This window comes from Polistes canadensis, unplaced genomic scaffold, assembly GCF_001313835.1.
Source record: "Polistes canadensis isolate GaletaPanama2010 unplaced genomic scaffold, ASM131383v1 scaffold_26, whole genome shotgun sequence".
Classification (NCBI taxonomy): Eukaryota; Metazoa; Arthropoda; class Insecta; order Hymenoptera; family Vespidae; genus Polistes; species Polistes canadensis.
In genome coordinates, this window is record NW_014569573.1 from 962634 (window position 1) to 973729 (window position 11096).

General features: G+C 38.0%; 1 protein-coding gene across 4 annotated transcripts in view; it reads left to right on the forward strand.

The window, feature by feature from the left end:
- LOC106783822 overlaps positions 1 to 11096 on the forward strand; it is a 221227-nt gene that overhangs the window by 46597 nt on the left and 163534 nt on the right. For 3 of the 4 annotated variants that reach the window (XM_014742718.1, XM_014742716.1, XM_014742720.1), the window contains exon 3: positions 8930 to 9038. The gene's annotated coding sequence lies outside the window, so the exon portion shown is untranslated. Of the gene's footprint in view, positions 1 to 6712; positions 6730 to 8929; positions 9039 to 11096 lie in introns of those variants that run through there. The other variant, XM_014742721.1, reaches the window with a different exon arrangement.

An 11096-nucleotide genomic window follows, 5' to 3' on the forward strand; every position in this document is an offset into this window, starting at 1 on the left:
TAATTAATAAATATTATAATCTTTTAGCTCGTGTGAGATGAAAAAAAGTGATTCGTTAGCGAATAATTTGTAAGAATTCGTATTAATAACCAAAGTATTCGGCGTGGTATGTTATAATGGAATACAGTATGAGTATTACTTAACGATTATCGATTGTTCTATGATCGGAAATGAAAGGGTAAGTTTGGTCGGTGTAGAACGTGTAAGCGGTTTTATCAGTTCCCCTACCCATCTACCTATCTCCCTCTCTCTCCCCCTCCCACCCTCCTCGGCAAGTTTAATCCGCAAGATTTAGTTGCTCGTTCGACTTTCTTCGGATTGCTTTACATTACGACTCTCTGAGTAAAATCTGTATCAAAAGTTATAGCGGAGAAAATTTTCATGTTCCATTGAAACTAGGTTTCTCTCGAATATTCGGTTCGTTTAATCGACTTAATGAATCAACGGAAACGAAGTTGCCGTTTTCCTGGTCAAAATGAAGAAATCGAAATGATAGATGAAACGAATGTAAATTTTATCTTTATTTTTCTTTATTTCACTGTACTTTTATATCATTTCTGATACGATAATATTTGACATCGATGATAGATGGAAATAAATTAAAAAAAAAAAAAAGAACTAAAAGTCAATAGAACCTTTTACGTCAGTTCGATTCATTTTTCTTACTTCGTAAATAAATAGATAGATGAGATTCTTCAGATGTTTATTAAATTAATGGAGAAAATTCGATAAGAAAGTTATTCCTCGAGATTTGATTCTCTCATTTCGTGGGAAAATTTGGGAATGAGAATGTTATAGCGCAGATAGAGAAATCCAAGTTATTAACTTTCCTACGTCATATTTCAAAATCTTCGACGGGGTTTATTGTTTTCCCCGTGCTCCAGTAACCATAGAGTAGAATCCTAACACCGATGTGATTCATTTCGTACAGGCGTTTCGTTCGAAATAGCATCGTCGAATAGGCGTTGTTGTATACGTGTAGAGAGAAGTAGGGAGTACAATCGAATTATCAGCAACCGTTGGGAAATCCTTTAATACCAGCGCACACGAATTTACCCCCCACCGTTCGATTAATTCCCTATGAAATCACCGATCGTCCTTGTCGAGGATTTAGGTTCCGGAAATGTACGCGTTTCGCGCCATACTCTCTCTCTCTCTCTCTTTCTCTCTCTTTCTCTCTCTTTCTCTATCTATCTATCACCTCGGCATTGTCCCACGAAAGGTTCATGCAAAATTAACGAAGAACTCCAGTGGCTAAGCCAAAGGGGGACGATATGCATCCTACGTAATCTCATTTCGTCCTGTACAAGCTTGCAAGCTCTCACGTTTTCCACGGAGCACTTTCGATGCTTCGTTCGGCTAACGAAATTACAACGATTCGTTGAGAAATAACAATATCTCACCATGATATATTCAAATTTTAGATTCTCGATGTGTGCGCGTATAAATATATGTATTTATCTTTTACATTTGTACGGAAGAATAAGAATATATTATACTGCCTGTCAAAAGTTTCCAATTGCTATGTAAATTCAAAGAGAATCAGGATATTTATGAGAAAAAATTGGTCAAACAAAATTTATTATATGTATTATTACTTTTTTTTTTCATATAGAAATTATTCCTTTGACAAAAAAACCTTTGCTGTTTTGTATTTTTGATAAGGACTAGAAACATCCGATAGAATATATCCGGTTTTTCGATAATTTTCATTGGTAAGACGATTTCGCTATCGTTGTCCAAGTCTCTCTCTTTCTCTCTCTCTCTCTGCGGTCTAACATTCCATCTAGTATCTACACCTACCTTACCCAAGACTCTCTAATCCTGTGGTACTCCGCGCATACAAATAGCCTCTGCTCCAGGGCCACGCTTTCGCATAATCGATATTTCGGACGTTCGGCCACGAGGGACGATCGGTCCTCTCGTTAAAGTATTTCCGTACGGTTTCTAGTCCTTTCTAGCCCTAGTAATTGATACTAGAACTACACTCAACATATTATTATTATTATTATTGAAATATCCATTTAGGTTCAACAAATTATTATAAATCGTAACGAACGAGAGTTTTTCGGAAAAATTTCAATACAATATATTTCAATACTATTATGTTTCTCAAAGCGGGAGGTGTATATCGTAGTTTTTATGGGGGAAAAATTTGCAAATTTTTACTTTATTTCAACGTACGTAAGTAACGTATGCGGGTGTAAAGGAAAAATTGGAAAGAAAGTCAAACGAAAAAGAAGGTAAAGGAAAAAGGGAGATAATGACGTGGAGTCTTTTTCCTCGTGAAAGTTCGTATATAAACGGAAACGTTTAACGGCACGGCACGTTCATCCACCGATGGTTACGAGAACTCCCAGCGGGGAGTTTTCGAAAGTTCCGAAATAAAGCGGGCTAGAGAAAGAGTAATAGAAGAAGAAGAAAAAAAAAAGAGAGAGAGAGAGAGAGAGAGGAATTGAAAGAAAGAAAGAAAATAGAAATGAGTTGGAATTCTTTTTCGCGAAGGCTCGATTTATCTCGCGAATAATTAAAGTGAATCGTGGTGGTTGTAAAAGCTAAGAAGATTATCACGAGATGAGTGGTAGGACAAGGAGAAGAAGAAGGAGGATCGATAGTTAGCTCGACATTTCTCTAAGAAAGGAAATACGCTTACATTAGTGCGTGCGTTATTTACGACTAGGTTGGAAAGCTTGGAAAGGTGCGAAGGATAGATGGAAACGGTATAGAATTCTTTCTGGTACGTCCTAACGGAGATAAATTCGTACGATTAAAGAAGGGTAGGTGGATAAGGTAGGCAGAAAAGTTTGTAGGTGGAGAAGGAACGTCGAAGAAGGTTGCCGGGGTTTTATATGTTGGATAAAAGAAGGATGAAACATCGAGCTTTTAGGGGTTCGGAGATGTCATGGAAAGAGAGAAAGAGAGAGAGGGAGATAAAGAAAGAAAAACGGCTAGTAAACGAGTAAGAAAGAAGAACGCGGAATAAAAGGAAGCTATGTTTCTTTCTCGTCTTTGTATAAAAGAAAGAAAAAAAAAAAAGAAGAAGGGAGACGGAACGAACATTTAGTATTGCTGTGGATAAGAAAAGACGAAGGGATAAAAAAAAAATAGTACGACGTCATCGAAAGGTGGAACGGCATTTCCATGTTTAAGGAATGAAGAGAGACGTAGTGTCTGTTAAAAAGAAGGATAGAAGGCAGGAACGGAAGGAGGACAACAGGTGAGATGTGTACGTACGAGTGTAACGAGAAAAGCACGGCGTTGGGTGAAATGAGAAAAAGGAAAGGAAAAGGAGAGGAAAAGGAGAGAGAAAAGGGGCATCAAAGGTTGTGGAAACTCGTTGGAGGGAAAATGAGACAGACAAAGAAAGAGAAAGAGAAAGAGAAAGAGAGAAAAGTGTAGAAGGAAAGATCAGAAGGTGGTAAGACGAAAGTAGAAAAAGAAAAGGAAGAAGAAAAAGAAGGAGTGGTTGGAAGGCGACGGTGGTGGCGGCCAAATAAAGTATTCAGGAAGCAGCGAGCCCCGGGCGTTTGTTCGTGAATGTTAGGGGTGTCTAGCGTTACGCGCGAAAGGACTTGCCAAGGTGTGCTGCTACTGTTACTTGGATGTGTTGCTTCTAAGGTACAAAGGTCGACGCCATCGGCCTGGTCTACTGTTCTTCCCGCAACCGGGAGGAACCACTTGCCGCTGGCCGCACGTACGTGTACCGGTTGCTCGAAAAGCAGGGTCTGAGAGAGTGAGTGAGAGAAAGAGAGAGCAGCGGCCGCAGCAGAGACTTCGTTTTATCCCGTGGGATTCGACGTTGGAACCAGGGTGTTCGGGATACGTTTGGAAAATGTACAGCTTTAGATCGGTCTCTACCTCTTCTCGTTTCCCTCGAGGCCTTCCGTATAATCGAGCAGCTTCTACCAATGGTGGTAGCTCGAAACTCGGCCCTTGCTAAACCAAGCCCTGGCTAAGCCAAGGTTCGATCCACGACGATGACTTTTTCGCTTTCCTTCATCATTTTTCCTATATATTTTCATTTATTGATTTACCAATAACCATCCAAATTTGGAACGAATGTTTTTCATCGATGTTGTTATCTCTATTATGTTAAACGAAATCGTATAGTCTGCGTCTTACGAATTTCTCAGCAACCTCAATCGAGTAGTTCTCAAATCTTGTAGCAAGTTCTTCGCGGATTCAGCTAACCGGCACACCTCGGCTTGCCTTATATCGGCTTCCTACTCTCTTCGACCCGGTCTACTTTCCAATTCTAATCTGACCTTTATGTATACTCCGTAAACAATCTGAAGGAAGTTTGGCGAAGATATCGATTATATTGTTCTGAAGCTTCCTCAAACTAACTGCGGACATCTTTGCGAGTTAATCAAACAAAATTCTCTATTTTCTGATATCTCACATTATTATACTACGAGACAAATGTGAACCTTTGTAATAATTAATTCTCCTTACTTTTTCATCGAAAATACATTTCCGCGTCGATTTTCGATAAAGTCACGTAGGATTAAATAACTCTCTGTTAAATAGAATCAAGGTCGAGGATAAGGTAATAATATCTTTTGAATAGTTTGATCGATTAATCAATCCGAACGGACAACGTAATCGAAGGAGAATAAAATGACGAGTAATAGTGATAGAGAAGAATATCAACGTGAATATCAAAAGCAGATTGCATGTGACTCCTTTAACCTATCGACGAATCGACGAATTCCACTTATTTTCCGTTAGAAAATTTAAGTCGATATCAGGTTAGACCTAGAGTTAATTAAATTAATGGGATGAATACATTTTTGAGCGTACTTTCTGCACTAGGAAGCCACATTTATCAGTTCGTTGATTCGGAAAAGAACCTCTGTCATTTGGACCGAACTAATTTTCTGTGAGCATGAAAAGAGAGAGCGAGAGAGAGAGAGAGAGAAAGAGAGAGAGAGAAAGAGAGAGAGAGAGATGGAAAACAGACGCATCCGCCCGCGGCAACCTTTAATATCTATAATTAATGATTCCCTTTCCTCCCCCTGGCTTCGGTACATTGAACGAAGTTGCAAGCATCAAGAGCTTTCCTCTCTTTCTCTTCTTGCTCGAATACGATAAATGAAAATCATCGTTCGCGAAGGGTGCATTTATGTTTTCCGTTCAACGAATATTTCTATATATTTTAACATCGGCTAATAAATATCTTTCGCGTAGCTATCTTTTTTTTCTATTATTTAAAAGAAATCTTTTGTAAGAAGAGAAAAAAAACAAAGATATACATGCTATATTAACATGTGGCTATATTAAAAAAAAAGTATTGTAAAAATATAATGAGAAAAAAAAAGAATAAAAGGGGGGACTTAGCTTTCCCAGGAAGATGACCCATCGATTTGCAAGACAAACAAGCTGTAATAATCCTTAGTATTAAAGGGTGAATGTTATCGTACAAGTAGTTATATCCGTGACGTATAAAATAAAAGGGAAACATCATAGAAAGAGAAAGAAACAAAGGTGGAACTGAATGAAAGGCAGATACACGAGGAGAGGGAGGGTGAGAAAAAGATATACAATGCCAATGGGTGCGTGTTTATCGTAGGAGAGGCAAAGGGGGATGAAATGGCGCGAAGATATATATATATATATATATATAAAGCGAGGATTATAATAAGCCGGGTTGCGTTACGAAATTGTTTCGTTCCCCATTAATAACGGCAAGCTGGATATCCAAACAGTCGAGCAGGCCGGCCACCCCTTTCGCCGTGCGACAATTATTATTACTACCAACAGGGGTGTCGTTTGCCCTTTCTAAAAGGCTAACTTGCCCCAGAAGAGATTCGGCGCAAAGTGTATGGTTTCTATTCGACGTTCAAAATCGTTAACAAAATAATGAAGACTACGTTGAAAATAATTATCCACCCATGTATATCCTACACGATAATATACAATATAATAACCCAAAGTAATTATATAAAACGATGGAAATATTATATTTGAAAAAAGAAAAATATTCAATCAAGTTACTTTCATCGATATCTCCATTGACAGATTTTCACACACATTTTTTTTCGTTACTTTTATTATCTCTTCATTTTCCAATCGGATTCAATCGTTAACGATAGTTTTCTTTTTTATGAGTCATTCTGATTATCGAAAGTTGAATTATTCGAAGTGGGTTGGTTCCAGCCAAAATCTTTTGAATGACGAGAGATAGAGAAAGAAATAGAAAGTGAACGTCGTTGGTGGTGGATCGATGAGACTCGTTAATGCCGCTTTTCGTCCTGGAGTACCATCCAGTCGCCTAATTAGCGCGCGTCGATGCTTGAGACGTCAGGAAGCCAGGGAAGGATAGTTCGTTCACCCTCGTTCACCCTCATCCACTCTCTCCTCACATCCCCGAATCGTTATCGAATCTTCAATCGGCCCCGCTTGCCACAGCAATTTCTGCAATAGTCGCACGCTGTGATGACGATGCGAGTCCATTGTTCCTATGTGCGATTAGGCGTGCGTTTCTGTCTCTATGTCCCATCTAGTATCCTTATCTCTTAGCGAATGCTACGGGGTAAAGGGAACGTGCATTACAGTCGGTACAATGGTTAAATGTGGTAGGGGGAATCCAAGGTGGGGGTTCCCAATACCGATTCTCTACCGGTAGTACTGTGCTGGTAACGAGCCTCTAAGGGTCGCGTTAAACGTGTCTCTCATGGGACACGCCTTTGATATGTACATTGTTACAAAAGTGAATTGGATTAATCGGTATTATCCCTAATTTCTTTACGATTACATTTTAATCATTTTATTTACGACCCCCCCTTTTTTCTTTTTACATACGAAAATTCATTATAATTTTGTATTATTTACAATATTATGTTTATAGGAGAAATGTGATCAAATAATATGAAAACTATGATTATTTAAAAAATCTCCTTTACAATTTTTTCTTGTTTTACGAACTACTTATGCATCTATTCACCCACACATATAGTATATATATGTATATATATAAATATCATGATTGATCTACGAAGACCGCTACGTGCTGATCTTCCCTTTCGTTAGGCCATTGGAGACGTCGCAGGATTATAAGCTCTAATCCTTAACTAATCGAGTCGAATAACATTTCGAAGACCCGCTGTTGATAATCCTATTATACCGATTGCAAGCCGTTTTCTCACGGTTATTCAATTTGGAGCAGCTTGAAAAGTCAAAGTCATGGTGAATCGAAGTCAAAGTTTCCCCCTTTTGATATGTATTAATAATTATCTTCTCGAAATGAATTTACAAAATTTGTTTCTATATTCACTTGGAACATTCGTTAATGTAATAGTTGGAACATGTAATACTTGTAAACATATTTTCATATATTTTATAAACGCGTCCATGCGTTCATACAACAATAATACATGCACATTACGTGTGTATATATATATATGTTTGGGTAGAGAAAGCAGAAGCGAAATTTGTCGGGAAATTGACGACAACTCGATCACGCGGTTGCAAACTCGTAGCGTGCTAGAAAGCAGCATAGCTTTTGCCGGGATGCCGTAACAATTCGCTTTGGCGATGTGCCAACGAATAGCGAGCAGAGGTGTCGTTATCTTGCCATCTCTATACACTGGATCAGGCTAAAGAGCGGCAAATTGTAGCCGAACCGAGCGTAAACGTTTATTTTGGTATGAGCGTTAACGAAACCATCGACTTGCGTACATTTTTTGAAATACTACTTCAACCTGTTTTCTTTTTTTTTTTCTATCGGATAAGAATCTACGAAATGATTTTACATATTACATTATTGTATCGAGTAACGAATATATATATGCTTGATACTATTGGAAAAGTTGATTAGATTGAAAATATTTATCGAAAAAGTTAATCCAACAGTCGGAACGAAAATGAACCATCCCCACTATACGGTTAACTATCCGTACCTAGAGGATAGTTATATAGACAGGATGGGACGATCATTCTTGCTTCCTGTAATAACTTCAATGTATACCGTTACTGTACGAATGCGATTGGCCGCGTCGCGTGTGTTTATACGGTGCGTTTGAGTTTAATCGCGTGGCTCGCTCGCGTTCGTTCGTAAATGGTGTGATACCATACCACTGGCCATTGTCCACATTCTGTTTTATTATCTTTTAAGCGTCGACGAAACGGGCTATTTTTCCGATAAATAGGTCATACCCGTATTCCATCCTTTCTCTCCCACTTACACAAAATGTCAACAAATTTATTTTTCATATCAACGATGTTACACATTTTAACGAAATAAAAACTCCTTCTTCTATCTTTTTATCGAGCGAACGTTATTTCCAAAAGAAATGAAACCATTTTATCAAAGTTTACCAAAAGAGGAAAGAAGAGTAGAGTAGAGTAGAGAAGAGAAGAGAAGAGAAGAGAAGAGAAGAGAAGAGAAGAGAAGAGAAGAGAAGAGAAGAGAAGAGAAGAGAGAAAGAAAAGCGTTTAGATATTATATTGGGGGACTACTCGTCATTTTAAAGCACGGCTTAGAAAAGTTTAAGTGAGCGACTACGTCGTTCCGACTTGCATTCACTTTTTGTATCCTCAATAGATCTCATTCATTGGTGCGTTCGTAACTCGTTAGAACGTTCAATGGCAACCCACCTAGATCCCTATACAACATCAACATAGAGAAAATCGTCGACTATATTAACTTACATCACCGCTTACGTAGACGACGAATAGAAGAACATAGTACCGGCGAACGTTATAGCACGCGTAATACAAGCTCCCCGTTGACAACGAGATTGCCTTTATATCTAAAGTACTCGAGAACGGAAGGTGGTAGGCGGGGGAGGAAAAGGAAAAGGAGGAGTGTTTTAGGTGCATCGTGTACCACGAGCTCCTTCACTTATAATTACACATTTTACTGCTCTTTCTCGTTACGACACCGTATTCGTAATCTTCATAGTCTCTCTTCTTATTCTGATTTCAGTGTAGTGTGCCACGTTGAGCTAGTACGCAAGAACGAAGAAGAGAAGACAATCGAGTTTATTTGTACGAGACACACCGGAGTGCAGAATCGGTGGTGCATCCTGAACCAGGTAATAATAATTCTTGGAAAGATAAGAAACGTCCTTTTAAATTTACTTTATCATTCATCTTTTTTATTAATTCATCGTTCCAAACGTGAAAACGAAAATGAACGATAATCTAGTATGGTTTAAATAATACGATCCTATAAATTGTATTACAATTCGGTGACAGTTCGCAGCTATAAACTTTACTTTATCTTTCGTTATCTCGCTTTATCTTGCGTTATCGCGTGTTATTGCATATGACGGACACATGTAACAGGACCCTTCCTCCTATCGAGGCTATTACATATCACCGACAGATGTATACTTATCTCCAACAGGGAGATTCTCCTCCTTGAAGTCAGTGAGACTAGATTTAAATGTTATTACTGATATTAAGTGAGTTACTGATTGATACGAGAGAGAGAGAGAGAAAGATAGATAAAATGAATTTAAGTCGAATAAGAATTTTCTTGAAATATATAATCGAATTAGAAAATATGTTTTTACATATACATGTTTCTTTGCGAGATCATTCGCAAAGAAAAATACTAAGATTTCGTTATCTACTAGAGTTTGAATGTAATTTCGGGTTCTTATGTTATACCAAAGTTAACTTTACACGTATCATGGAAGGCTTCTCTCTTGGGTACTGGAAACTAGAAACTGGAATCGTAATTTAGCACGCGAAAGTGTTACCGTAAACCTATCATTTGTCCCGATTGTAGGGTTCCATCCCTTTGGTGGGTCAGTAATTCTCGCTCGTATAAAGCTTGAAATGTCGGTTAGGCGAGATTACGAGGAACTAACGAAATTGCAATCTCCGCCATACACTCGTTAATAATTCTCTTATATTTTTGAAGGAAAGAGAAAAGAGGGAAACGTGCGTTCGTAATCCGTGAAAATTTAACGACATAACATCTTTTATTCCCTTACTTGGAACAGCTTTCTTAACTGTAACCTTAAAGATCATTCTTTCCAAAGATGTCTCTTAAAAGAGACGAACACAGGGCATAAAAAAACTTTCACGTCGTAATCTAAGTATTTTCCATAAAGTTACAGCATGCTGATTGATGGGATCAACTGAATGTAATTGATTAGATACTCGAAAATGTGTTCATTTTTATTATTGTTTCATAATTTTCTTTTTCTATCGAAAGAACTGGATCGTCGTATATATGTAATACCCATCTCTTTTGACGTAACATTTTGATGTAACTTTTTCTATATATCCTTTTTATGTTAGATTTTTAATTTGTAAAAATAGTTGAGACTGTAAGTTATTATATCGTAAGAAAGAGAATTACTGTCGATGACCCTTTAAGCATACATATTTCTCTTCTAGAATTTTATGCAGGTGCTTGGAACGTGCACCAGAATAGAAAGACTTTTTTTACGACTACGAGGCGCCGTACAGCTGTTTTCCATGAAATTATATAGGTCGGTTGGCAAATTTTCTCTCTCATTCTAAGAATTTAATAAAACAATCTTATTTACGTATTTAAGAAGGTAAGAACATAAACGTCTCGTTCGTTTTACAAAATTACGGCTATTTTATTCGCGATAAAGAAATAATAAATCGGTGTATCGATTTATATAGAAGACTTGTATCGGTTTATGGGGAAACAGTTAGAAAGTGGTGGGCAGGTGTTACTTTGTCAGGTAGGTTATTCCGACGGGTCTCGCGTGTAATCTTGCTAATGTTCATCCTATCACGTTCGTTCGCGACGATAAATCCGTAGTATCTTGCCCGAAAGCTCCTTGATATCGGCATAAGATACTATATACAGTCGGACTTTGTCGACCACTGCCGCACAGATGGCTCAGTTCCGTCAAAGGATAATCTTGTTGATTTCACGAGACACAATGCAGTTACATCGTACAGATTGGTGAGCAGAAGGACTCTATTGGATCACCGATATCCTTTGTCTCGGCCACTCTTTCAAGTATGTCCGCGGGACAAAACCCCAGCTGCTACCATTTCTTTTATCTATCCGTTTCTCTATCTATCTCTTGAACTCTTTCTCATTCACGAATCTCCCTTCTATTTCATTTTCTTTTTTTTTTCTTTTCTTTTTTTTTTTT